Below are 13,872 nucleotides of genomic sequence, written 5' to 3' on the forward strand. Positions count from 1 at the left end.
AGATAGCACGCTCTGACACAAATCTGACCACCTCACTGTCCTGCCTGAGTCCACCAGTGGCCATCCATTACATCGAGAATAAAGCCCAAATGCCCTGAGTGACCCAGGCCCCGCCCTCCTCTCCAGCCTCGTCACCCACCTCTCTCTCCTTTGCTCACCGCCCCCAGCCACAGGGGCCTCAGCCCTTCTGACCCACCCAGCCGGTTCCCAGCTCCGGCCTTCACACCTGCAGATCCCTCTGCTGGGAATGCCCTTCCCAAAGAACACCGCGAGGCTGCCCCTTCCCTCGCCCCCCTGCCCACCTCTCTAAAGAATGCACACCAGCCTCTCCCCCCAACTCCCTCCTACCCTGCTTGATCTTCCTCGTCCACCTGTCGACCTTCCCAGGTGCCCTTTATTCTCTGCCGCTCAGTTATGGGCTGTCTCTCGCACTGTGAGCCCCTCTCGCACTGCCGATTCCCAGCACCCGGCACAGGGCCTGGCACCTAGTAGGTGCTCCCGAAACATCCGTGGAATGAATGAATGAATGAATGAGTGGAGGGAGACGGCACAGAGGGCCCGGAAGTAGACAGGCCTTCAAGCACGTCCCTCTCTCTGTCTTGGGCGGAGGGGCATGGCCATGGCCATCTCAGCACGATGTACACACAGCAGTGCAGAGTGGAAACATCATTTGAGCCACGAGGGCCTTGTTAAAGGCTCCCCTGACACCTGCTTCCAGTGACTCATGCCTGAAAAGTAAGTTTTCAGACTAATTAGCTCTAACTTCCCCAGCCTGGCGGGTACCGAAGCAATCCGGCACTGCCGTCACGGTACTAATATCTTAGATTTATGGGATGACCTTCTCCCCCTCCTTCAAAGTGGCTGTGAGAGACAGGGGTCAATTGAAAATGCTAAACAGACCGAAACGTGACACAGAGGGGTATAAAATGGAGGGGAGTGGAAAGCAAATACCGTTTGGGGTGGAGGAGGGAGCCCCAAATGGGACAGCCCTGGTGGGGGAGATGTGCCCCCCCCCACACACACACACATGAAGACAGAGTCTGGGGTTGTGCAGAGAAGGAGCTGGGGTCACTGAAGGGCTGAGACGTCTGCATGTTCTTCCACAGATTCTGATCTGCGCTGGTGGCCAAGATAGAGGCCCAGACTGGGGCACCTCTCCAGACCTCCCTTGAGGGACAGAGGAGCTCTAGACACTGACCCTCACGCCCAGAGAGGGGTTGAGGGTCTTTGGCCCTAATTAAGAAGTAGGAGACCTTGGAACACCTAACCTGCTGCTTCTAGGACAAAAGTGACCAACTTGACGACTGTGGCTTTTCTACTTTTTCCTGGCAATGTGACAATGTAGAAAGCCCAGCTCCAAATCACACTGAAGATAAGACCCCTTCTCATGGGAGCATGGGGGCAAATTCCTTGCCCCTGCCCTACTGAGCCTTCCCTTTTGACCCTGGGACAGGCATCTGACTCCGTACGGCTGGGATGATGGTGTGCGAACTCACTGCTCTATGGGAAACAACAAAGGCCTTTCCTAATTTGTTTTCGTTCTTAGGTCACGTGGTTCTCCCCCATCTCTAATTTAGCTCGGAGCTTCTCTAAGACTTGCAGCAGGGGGTTGGGAAGGATTTAATAATACAGATTCTCAGGCCCCACCTCTGAGCAGGTTCAGGACTTGTCCCCTCGAGCAGAGAATTTAAGGGGAGGCCAAAAAAGACTCAGTAATCAAGATAAATCAGATTTTAATGCAGTGTTTTGTAAAAATCAAAATTAGGGGCACCTGGCTGGCTCAGCCGGTAGAGTATGCGACTCTTGATCTCGGGTTTGTGGGTTCGAGCCCCACGTAAGGTGTAGAATACTTTAAAAAAAATCTTTAAAAAAAAATCAAAATTACTACCCTAAATCCATGGTGAAAAAAATATCAGAATTTTAAGTAAAGGCAAGTGCCGTGGCACTTGACATGATTTGGCCCCAACTTGCCCCTCCCTGGTTCTGATCCTACCCTGACCACCCCCCACCGCATATCCTGCAAGACAACTCCAACTGGCCAAGGGCAAGTCTCCCAAGAAGTGCAGGTGGGGGCTTTGAGCACCTGGCACTCACAGCTGCTGGGGCATGGGCACCCGTACCCCTGAGGGGGATCAGGGAAGTCACCAAGACCACCTCCCCCGCAGTGGACCATGCGAACCGACGACAATAATTTCTGACGTTGGTAAGCACAGCGTGACCTGGCAAGGAGTGACTGGGACCAGGGAGAACAGCCACTTAAGAGGGTCAAGGAAGGGGGGCGTTTGGCTGGCTCAGCGAGAGAGCACGCAACTCTTGATCTCGGGGTTGTGAGTTTGAGTCCCACACTGGGTGTAGAAATTATTTAAATTAAAAAAACTTAAAAAAAAAAAAAAAGAGTGAGGGAAGGACTCCCTGAGGAGGTGGCATTTAAAAGGGGACCTGGAGGAAGCACCTGGGTGTGGCTCAGTCAGTTAAGAGTGCGACTCATGATTTCAGCTCAGGTCGTGATCTCACGGTTCGTGGGTTGGAGCCCACATTGGGCTCCACGCTGACAGTGCAGAGCCTGCTTGGGATTCTCTCTCTCTCTGCCCTTTCCCTGCTCCCATGCATGCTCGCTCTGTCTCTCTCAAAGATAAATAAACAAACATTTTAAAAAATAAAAAGTAAGTAAAAGGGACCTGGAGGAGGGAGATGGACAGCAATCCAAGCAGAGGGCACAGCCAGTGCAAAGGCCAAGAGGCGGGGAAGATCGGGACATTCCACCAGCTGTCGAGGGAACACATGGGCATGGAAACACGTCCCTGCTGGGAACATCCTTCCTCCCAGGGAGAAAACTCAGATCTGCAAAGTAGACGCTCTGAACAAACATTTCCAGAGCACTTACTCTGAAGCAGGCATGATCACGGCAGCTGGGCACAAAACAAACAAAACGGAATTGGACTCAGTCCCTGCCCCAGGGGTGCTGCTCATCTGATGGCGAAAGGACACACGAAGAAGATACATGGAAACATATGGAATGATGGGGGTGCAGGCCCGGGGGCTGGAGGAGCCTGGAGAAGGACACCAGCCAAAGAAAGCATGGTTTTCACTCAGCTCTCCATTTGCTAAAATGGCCTCATGCATGTTTTCCTTCAGAAACAAACACGGTTCCTCCCAACACTAGTTCTCCTGCCTCTCCCGCTCTGTCAGACCTCTCCCCATCCTGGCCTGTCGGCTGAGAGTGGGAATCTACGCTTGTCTCCCCCACTGCTACAGCCCCCATCCTCTCTCTCCCACCTGGATTGTTGCCAGAGACTCCTCTCTGGTCTCCCTGCCTCCCTGCCTCCTCTCCCACCCCTTCTCTGCACAGCAGCAGAGAACCCAAGTCCCATCATGCTCACCCTCCGGGAGCACCCCGCCTCCTGCAACCTGGTGACATTCATCCCGTGCGCAGTAAAAGCCAGGGTCTCAGGGGCGCCTGGGTGGCGCAGTCGGTTAAGCGTCCGACTTCAGCCAGGTCACGATCTCGCGGTCCGTGAGTTTGAGCCCCGCGTCGGGCTCTGGGCTGATGGCTCAGAGCCTGGAGCCTGTTTCCGACTCTGTGTCTCCCTCTCTCTCTGCCCCTCCCCCGTTCATGCTCTGTCTCTCTCTGTCCCAAAAATAAATAAACGTTGAAAAAAAAAATTTTTTTTAAAAAAAAAAAGCCAGGGTCTCAGCCCTACCTCCCTGATCTGCTTTTCTGGTCTCTCCTTTCGGCTTGAACCTTGACCAAATACAGCCCGACCTCAGAGCCTTTGCACTTGCTGTTTCCTCCACCCGGGAGACACTTCCCTGGGATACATCCACTGGCTCCCTCACTTCATTCGGTTCTCTGCTCAAATGTCACTGAAACAGAGAGGCCTTATCTGACCTCTTCCCCCAGCCCTGCATAAAGACCTCACTCCCAGAATGCCCCCAGCGTATTAACCTTGTCTTCTTTTTTCTGTATTCTGATGCTTTGATCTAAGGCCTTGCAGACCTTAGAGGGATGGCCCCTCCCAGGATGAGCCAATGCCCAGAGATGATCAACGATGCGCCCATAAATGGGCTTTTCAAATACCAGCCAGTCCAGAGCCCATACCCAACCACCTCCTTTTTCAGGCTCTCACATACTAGGACACCATCCTCCTGCCCTAATCACCCCAGGGCTAGGTACCAGACAACCAGGAACAGCCCCCGGCCCCCAGGACCTGCTGAAGTCATTCAACTAGACAATTCTAAGTCGGCTTGCCTGGCTTCGCCTCTTCCTTCCCTCAGAGATCACGATAAAGACTCCTGCCACAGACCCCCACACCTCTGCCTCTGACCAGCCCTGGTGCATCCCCATGTGCCCTCCCCCCTTTAGGTGTGCCCCCTCCTCTTAGGAACTGTGAGTATAACGAACTAGCTTATTTTTTTTAAGTTTATTTATCTATTTTGAGAGGGAGCAAGCAGGGAAGGGGCAGAGAGAGGGACAGAGAGAATCCCAAGCGGGCTCTGCACTGTCAGCGTAGAGCCAATGCAGGGCTTGATCTCATGAACTGCAGGATCATGACCTGAGCTGAAATCAAGAGTGGGATGCTTAACTGACTGAGCCCCCCAGGCACCCCACAAACTGGCTTTTCAATGGCAGTTTCTCCTAGTCTGTTGGACTCACCATACCTTAATGGTAATAAAATCCATTTTTTTAAAGCACCCAGCCCCCTTACCCTGCTTCATCCTCCTCTAAAACCCTTATTGTCACCTGACACATTATATATTTATTTGCTTATGGTCTTTTCCTCTCCACTAGATGTTCGGCTCCATGAGGACAGGGACCTTCACAGGAGCATCTCTGGCCTAGGACAGCAGCTGGCACATAGTAGGTGCTCAATAAACACTTGCTGAATCAACAAATCCACATGAATCCCTTACTTCTATACAGAGCCCTACGAAATACATACACGTATTGGGCCTATCTGCTCATATATACGGTGACATGAATCTCATTAAAATCTATTCCTCTGCAATGACACTACAATTACGGCAGGCAGAAAACCTGCCCCTCACCCAGGTCACCCGACGGTTTCTGCTTGGAAACAATGTCTCCCGTGTGAATTTAGTTCTCCACCAACATCTTTGTATTTTGAATTAAATGTATGAAAAGATACTGTGGGGCTTTGTTTGCAACCAAAAAAACAGCCTGAAAGATTTTTTTTTCCTCTTGTGGAACGAACATGCTGCTTATGCAAAGGACCTGTAAAATCCAAATAAATGAATTTCTTGAAATAAATTTAAAGCCGTCATCTGGCCTTGCTTTCAGAAATGGTGCAGCGGGGTGGGGGATGTGGGGACAGGGCATAATAAAGGACCAGATCCTAGGCGCGGGTTCCTGGTTATTAGGTTTTATTATTATACATTCAGGGGCCCCCAAGAAAAAAAGTAATTAGAATCATTCTTTAAATGACAAGTGCATTTAATAGGTGGCCAGGACTGCTGCTAAATGGACAGAAACGGTTTCTCCATGCAGTCAATTAAATAGGAACAGCCTCTTCACTTTGGAAGCTCGGAGGTCTTTTGCAATTGGCATAAAAATTACTCAGCAGTGACAGTCAATCAAGGTATCTGGGGACAGTTGTGGGGAAAGGGGAGCGGCAGTACCTTTATTCTCTGGCCCTCGGCTGTTCAATTGTATTCAATTGTATCCCATTAGGGGCTGCTGGGCTATATTTTGCTTTCAAAGAATACATTGGGAGGCCCAGCCAAAAGCACATCCCCAAACACTGAGCCTGATCGTCTGCTGGCAAAGAATAGGAGTGGGTCCTCCAGCCTCCTCCACGAACGTAAGGCAAGAGCCTGCCTTTGCCCAGAAATTGCCAGGCAGGGTCTGGGAGAGTTCGGAGGGTACCTCCTCTCCGTTAAGAGAGTCTAACATACTTGCCCGCAGGGACTGGGGAAGGATCTAGAGGGTCAGTGACAACCACTTGTGTCTGTGATCAGTGCTCAGTCTCGGGGGGCAGAGGCTGCTGGGTGCCTACGTGAAGGCTATTCCCCTGACTTCCCCACCAGGAGGTCCAGCGTTCAGCCAGTCCCAGGGTTCAGGCCAGCCAAGGTCATCCCATCACCGTTTTGCCGGAATGTCCCAGGGGCAGGCACGTGACCAGCCCTGGCAATGAGATCCCAGGAGGAGCCGGCCTGAGGTTACTGCGGATGTATTTCCTCTGGGCGGAGAAAGCCCTTTTCTCCTCTTTGCTCCCTTCTGCCCTGGATGCTGTCGAGCGGGCACGTGGGTAGAAGACGCTGTGGGTGTCCAGCCCCAGCTTCTGTGCGTTGTCGTGCCTCACGGCAGCGCCCTCCCCAGGGACTCACAGCATCCAGAGGGGCACAGCCAGCGACCGGCTGACGGGGGGCGTGCGCGTCCCGTGATGGTGCGCATGCGTCCCAGCTCCCCATGGGGTCCTGCTGAGACCCAGCTGCAGCTGAAACCACACTTGGCCCCCTTCCCCGCGCCGTCCTGCTTCCCTCCTCCCTTGCTGGTTTCTTTTGCGAGCACGCCTGTTAAATCACGCGCCCGTCAATCCCCATCTCAGCCCCCCAGCTTCTGCTTCTAGGGAGCCCGGGCTAAGGCAATGGGTGCCGCAGCTGGGTGGCCACACTCGTCACCAGGGGCTGGTCAGCTGGGAGGAAGGAAACCCAACCGGTGGAGGAGGCGGGGCTGAAAGACGCAAAGAGCCCCCAGGAGGCCTCGAGGATGTGACTAAGCTGCCGGACCCACCCTGGGATGTCTTCATGATTTCAGTTGCTGCCACTTGGGCGCCAACCACCCTGGTTTGCCCAGGCCCGGGGTGGTTCCTGGGATGCCACATTCCATTCTGAACCCAGAAAAGCTCCCGGAAAACCTGGACAATTTGGTCATCCGACTGCTTGTCAGGCGTTCTCAGCTTGCAGCCAGAGCATATCCAGCTGGTGGGATTATGATCCCCATCTTACAGTGGGAGAAACTGAGGCACAAGAGGCAAAATGACGTGTATCATACAGCCAGTTCGTGGCAGAGCTTACTTAGCAATCCAGAACTGAGGGCCACTATTCCGGAGCTCCTTCTAAGATACCCGTTTCACGTTGGAGGAGCTATACGACCTCAGCACAACACTGCCTGCCGGCTTTAGCGGGCACCTGGACTCCCTCTCTCCACTAGCTTCTGCCAACGGCCACTGGGACAGAAATTCTAGTGGCCGTCTGACAGCCACACTCCCCTTCCTCCTTACTAATGTCGATAAAATTCCACCGAGTTGATCCAGATGTGCTGACACTGAGAATGGAGGTTATATTTCCCAGCCTCCCTTGCAGCTGGATGCGACCAAACGGCCAATGGCCAATCCTAGTTCTGGCCAGTGAGATATAGTCTTGTGGGGGACTTTGAGAAGTTTCCCTCAAAGGGAGGAGATGGTACTTCTGTTCTTCCTGTTCCTGGAACATACATGCGATCGCTGGATCTCGAACAGCCCTCTTGGACCAGGAGGTGACCGTAAACATACAAGCTAAGTGCTGAGGGCAGTAGGACAGGAAGATGAGAATCTGGGTCCTTGAGGATACCTTAGAGCGGATATATTTCTGGAATCTATCCTCCAAACGGATGTTCAGATTCTTATGGGCCTGTCAGCAAAGACCTTCTCTCTTGCTCACTGAATATAAACCTGAGTGGTATAGAAATGGTATAAAGATTGGCCTGAGAATAGAGCCAATACAGAGGAAAGAGATCCAAAGGACAGAGAGAGCGAAGCTAGGTTCTAGGCAGCGTTGAATCTCTGGAACCAGAAATACCTGAAGCCATCCCTTCCATTGGACTTTTTATTCATATGATTCAATGAATTGGGTTTCTGTCATGTTCACTGAGTGGTGCATACCTGGGTCTGAACTGGGCGTCCAGGAAGGGTCCTGTGAACCTTAGCATCTATCAAGACAGCCTTAAGAATAAGAGTATCTTAAAGCTGAACTGAGCACTCTAGCCAACCAGGCACACTTGCCTTCAGAAGAGTCAATCCGCCGAATTTTCTTAATTAAACCACCCCAGATAGGCACAGGCTCTTACGATGAGTGGGAAAACTTGGAGTAGCAGAAGGCGTTCCAAGTCCCAGAACAGAAAGAAGGATCCTGGGCTTTGGAGCCAAGGAATCTCCAGTTCGATTCCCTGACACTGCCTTGCTGTGTATCTCCGGGTAGGTTACTAAACCTTTCATTGGTCCTCTGTAAAAAAAAAAGGGGGGGGGGGAATAATAAGCCCCATCAACCTGGAGTGATGAGCCAATTGGGTGAAACAAACACTATAAAGCATCAAGAACAGAATCTGGCCCATAGTAAGTGCTCAATAAATAGTAGCTATGGCCATTAGTGTTAATTGCTCCCCGAGAACTCAACTAGCAACAATGAAAGAGGTCTGGTAAATTAATAGCATACACAAGATAACAAGGGTATGCCTTAGCCTGCTTTTTTATAACATTCCAAAGGACTTTCACACGTTTCTCATTTGCCTGCACGGCAGCGGCTGCTAATTACAAATGCACGTTCCCACTTCGTTCCAACAGGTTTGGCAGGACCGCAATTGGGAGATCTTTTCATTAGCAGTTAGATAACCAATGTGGGGGAACTGTATTATCCAATTACTCGGGGACCCAGATTTCCCCCCTGCCTTCCCCTGCAGCCAGTGTGTATTCCCTGTTGCAGTGCACGGCTCAGGCCACTCGAGAAGGTGGACAAATGGCTTCGTTCTGCTGGGAAGCAGCATGGAGTGCTATGAGGGGCTGTGTCCTGTTTGTACCAGTGCCTAACTGAGTAGCCTTGAGCTAGTTACCTAGCTTCTTTGAGCATTGTTTCCTTCATCTGGAAAACAGGGACAATAATGCCTTTCTCCAAGGCTGTGCGGGGACGGGGAAAGGACCACGTGAGACAACGCAATCAAGTGTTTGGCAAGGAGGAGGTATTTGGTCGTAGTTTTTTCCTAAAGCCACTTTGTAAAAACTGTAATGGATATTATATCAGGCAGGACTATTATGTTTCCAAATAGCAGAAAACCCAACTCAAACTGGCTTAAGTGAGGAGTGGGGAGAAAGGAGTGGGGAGAAAGGACATTCATAGGTTCACGTATCTGAAAGCACAAGGTCCTGCCCGCCTCAGGTGCAGTTCAAAGTCATGAGGAGTCACCATCTTACAGCCTCCACCTGTTGGGCTCCACTCTCTTGTTCCACCTGGCAGCTCAAGACTCTCCCTGCATAGTGACAACGGGGCTGCAGACGCCCCGCCTCTCATCTCCTCAAATTCAAGTCCAACAGGAAGGAGCAAGGCACCTCTTGGGTGGCTCCTGCCACAAGTTTTGAGATTCACTCTGACTGTGAGGTGGCTTAGACCATGTGCCCACCCCTGAGTCCAGCAGTGAGGCCACCAGGAGTCAGTGCTCTGATTGGCCTGGCCTGGGGACATGCTCCACCCCCTGGGCTGAAAGCGGACTAAGCAGGAAAACAGGTGAGCCAGCCGCATCCCTTTAGCGCCCTCTACTGATGGCGTTTGACATTGCACTCACTACAAAGGAAGGATGTTTGCGGAGCCCTGTGCGTTATCACAGAACAGGTAGTATTGAAGGGTGAATTTGGAGCCGACAGGCAAAATACATTGGTAATCGGAACACATCCCCAGCCCTGGAGCTATAGAGGCATCTTCCCAGCAGGAGCTGTGGTCGTATAGAAACCCACAGCTGCAGGCCCGAGCAGGGAGGAAACAGGTAAAAAAATAAAATAAAATAAAAATAAAAATGTCCATCTTTTGCCAGTGCCTCCCTTTGCAAACCCAACCAGAAGCCAGAAGGCAGGATGCCTGAGAGATGCAGTTTCTATTGGCCAGTCCCCCGGGGCAGAGAATGGGTGTGGGGAGCAAACAAGGAATGCCCAGCTCAGCAGGCCCCGTCACTATCCCCATGTTACAGGTAGAATAAGAAATTGCCAAGGCCACACATGACCCAGCTCCGCCGTGCTGACCGCTCCGGAGCTATCCTATCTACGCAGCAGTGAGAGGGAGCAGGGCGGGGGCTTGAACAGACTCCTTCCCCTCAAAACCGCATTCCTAGGAACTCAAGTGTCACTGTTGTCCCTTCCAGCATTTCAACAAACTTGCCTCTACTTGCTCGGAAGAAGGAGAGGGAAACACTTCTTTATTGCAATCTCTCTCCAGGGGGCGGCTCAGGGAGAGTTCTCATCTTCCCCGGGAATGTCTTCACTTGCACACTGACCCAGCCTACTGTGGGGTGGGAAGTAAGTGAGCTAAAAGGAGGAGAAAGGAGGAGAGGAAGATACCAAAGCCGACCCCATCGCACCCAATTAGAAAGACCAAACCAACCATGCCTGTGACGGGCGCGGTCTGTGGGTGCTTTGTGTGGATTTTAAACAAAAAATATATTCAGCAGCTGATTTGCACTGCAAAGCTGGGGCCCGGACAAGCCAGTGGAAATGCAAATGTGCTTTTTGGATGATGAGAGCCTCGCTCTCTCCTCGTCAGGGTCAAAAGTAGCTGGCTTGCAGGGATCCTGAGTGGCTCAGTCAGTTAAGCATTCAGCTCTTGATTTCAGCTCCAGTCATGTTCTCATGGTTCGTGAGTTCGAGCCCCATGTCTGTGCTGACAGCAGGGAGCCTGTTTGGGATCTGCTCTCTCTCTCAAAAATAAATAAACATTTTTTTTTTAAAGTAGCTGGTTTGCAATGAACCTAAGTGTGCTCTCAGCCCTTGCTACTCAAACTCTGGTGCGTGGACCAGGGGCATGGGTGCCCTACCTCAGAACCTCAGAAATGCAGGTTCTCTTGCCCTACCCCGGCAGTGGAATCTGTCTGCATCTCAGCAAGAGTCCGTATGACTGATGTACACGGTGGAGTTTGAGAGACACTGGTCCAAACCCCCACTGGTGGGACCGGGAGGAGGCAGAGGTGAAGGTGATGGGACACTTGGCTTCTGCTAGGGTGACCAGCTGTCCCGGTTTGCCTGGGGCTTTCCTGGTTTGGTGCTTAACATCCTGCACAAACCACAATAGCTGGTCACCTCCGTTGCTGCCCCAACCACCTTTACCAACTTCTGGGGCCCATGTGCTTAAAAAAAAAAAGTAAACACCTCGACCCTCAAGCTAAAGTCTAAGACCCATAGGGGCGCCTGGGTGGCTCAGTTGGTTCAGCGGCCAACTTCGGCTCAGGTCATGATCTCGCGGTCCATGGGTTCGAGCCCCGCGTCGGGCTTCATGCTGACAGCTCAGAGCCTGGAGCCCGCTTCCGATTCTGTGTCTCTCCATCTCTCGGCCCCTCCCCTGCTCATGCTCTGTGCCTCTCTGTCTCTCAATAATCAATAAATGTTAAAAAAATTTTTTTTAAGTCTAAGACCCATAACGCCATCTCCAGTCCTCCGTGACCAGGCCCCAGCTCCTCTCCCCATCGTCTTCCTTCTCTGCTTCTCCTTCCTCTCTTGGAAGCTCTGGGCATGTAGGGGTTTGCACCCAGGCCGTGGGGAAGCAGAGGACAGGAGGTTCAGGTCCGGGAAAGCTGCAGTTGAACGCGTAAGGGTTCACGCCCAAACCTTTCAGCCTCTCTCTCTGCCACACTGCGGATCCTCTTTACCTGGACTGTCCTTCCAGCTCGCTCCTTAACTCCCTCCCCTCCCCCCGACCCCACTGGGAGCTGCTCAGGTCATGACTTCACGGTCAGGTGTCTCCTCTCCCTCCTGCTACATCCCAGCCTCTAGCTCATGTCTCGCTCTGCACACATTTGCAAAGAGGCACAACCAAGGCAGCGTGTGGACAGCGTGTCATCAGGACTCATCACACTGAGCGGGGCTGAGGTTCTTTCCTAAGTTATCCAGAAGTTCTCAGCCCTGCTACGCTAGAAGCTTCTCTTCGGGGGGGGGGGGGGGGGGGCTTTGAAAAAAATCATCGATACCAGAGGTTCTGGTCAGGAACCCCTGAGATAAATCTGGAAGACACCCCCCACTCCCATTCCTACCCCAAAGGTCTCAGGAGACTGAGCAGAGGATGAAATTTCAAATGGAAAACTACAGGGCCCAGACTAACAACCTGCATGCAGAAACTGGGAGGCGTGTCAGATAATAAGGGTGGCAGGCCTTGTAGGGTACACGACCCAATCAAAGGCTGTCACCATGGCAGTCCAAGCAAGGCACAGTCAATGAATGGCTTTGAAAGTGGTCGAGAGGGAGCGATTGGGTATGCCGATGATGATGCCTATCTCACAGGGTTGTTTTGGGGAGAGAAAACAAGTTAATGCACGTAAAATGCTTAGAATATTGCTTGGCACATAGTAAGTTTTCAGTTAGTATTGCTGTAAACACCACGATCTGCCAACCACAGTGTACCGCCCGGAAGCTGCCAGAAACTGGCACCCACTGAGCAGCCAGATTTATAATGAGATCATGACCTGAGCCGGAAGTCGGAAGTCGGATGCTTCACCGGCTGAGCCACCCAGACGCCCCATGAAAAGCTGTTTTGAAAGTTAAATGAGGCAGAGCCTGTAAAGCACAGCACCTAAAACACAGGTGCTTAACCATTTGGGGCCACGGACACCTGCTCAGAACAACAGTCTTCAATTCAGGAAATAAAATGCATAGGACTGCAATAGAAACCCACCATGCTGAGATACAGTTATCAAAATATGTGTTACCATTTGCTTATTTATTTATTTATTTAGAGGGAGAGAGGGATGCCCTCAAAATATTTTTTAAAACCAGTCGGCAGTTCAATAATAAATGAGCTTCTTTACTCACCCATTAACAAGATACAGCAGTGCTCCCAATTAACCACAATTTGGAGGTAATGTGGGACAGGAACAGTATTTCAAGATGTCTGCAGCAAGTGTAAAGAATTACGAAAAATATCTGGGATTTATCATGTGAGGGATCCATGTAGGGGAAGGGGAAAAAATCTTTTTCCTTCTACCCCTCTAGGCTCTCAGCTGGGTTGTGTAACAAAAGACAGATTAACAAGAGAGAAAGCACACATGTTTATTTCACAAAAGTTTCCCATGAGGGGGAGCCCTCATAGGAAGTGAGGACCAAAGAAATGGCAAGCCCTCTGTGCTACACTAGGTTGAACAAAGTAACAGTTACGGAAAGGTAACCAAAATACATGGGAAGGCTAAAGGAGGATGAGTTATTTCAGCAGAGCTTGTGCAGATTTTTCTCGGTGGAGACTCCCTGTCTCTGGTGATAAGAATGTTGCTTTCCTTCTGGTGCAGGAGGAGACATCTTTCACGTGGGAGTTTATCTCCTGCTTTCAAAAAGGAAAAGGGAGGTCACAGTGTCTTTTTTGCACCTGCTGTTTTTCCAGTGCCTTCAGCTCCAAATAATCAATATGTCGAAACAGCACATTTGGAGGAGGCAGGTCTTGAGTTCTCTCCCGTGTCCTGAACTCCATCATAGGCCAAGGGCACTGCAAATACTGTGGGGGTTTGTTGCCATGCACATGGTGGAAGAAAATGCTAAATTTCAATTCGAGGTTAGTGAAACAAAGACAGGTTTTTTTTTTTTTTCCCATCCAAGTTCGAGCACTGAACCGTGGGCCCAACACAAAGTACCACTTAACTATTAGCTCAACCCTTAGCATCAATTAGTGGCCTCCCCACCTCCCCTGAGGTTTAGTTGGCTGGAGTGAGTTTAAAGTGTTGGCTTGGCCACTTACGAGGTGGAGGACTTGGCCAGGTTCCTTAAGAACTCTGTGTCTATTTTACTAGTTCTTAAGGTATCGAGGGTGCTCCAAGTGCGGTCCCCGGCCCTGCAGCATCAGCCTCGCCTGGGAGCCTGTTGAAATGCAGGTTCTCAGGCCCTGCAGAGACAAATTGCATCCGAAACTGCATGTCAGGATATC

Source organism: Prionailurus bengalensis, chromosome A3, assembly GCF_016509475.1.
Source record: "Prionailurus bengalensis isolate Pbe53 chromosome A3, Fcat_Pben_1.1_paternal_pri, whole genome shotgun sequence".
NCBI lineage: Eukaryota > Metazoa > Chordata > Mammalia > Carnivora > Felidae > Prionailurus > Prionailurus bengalensis.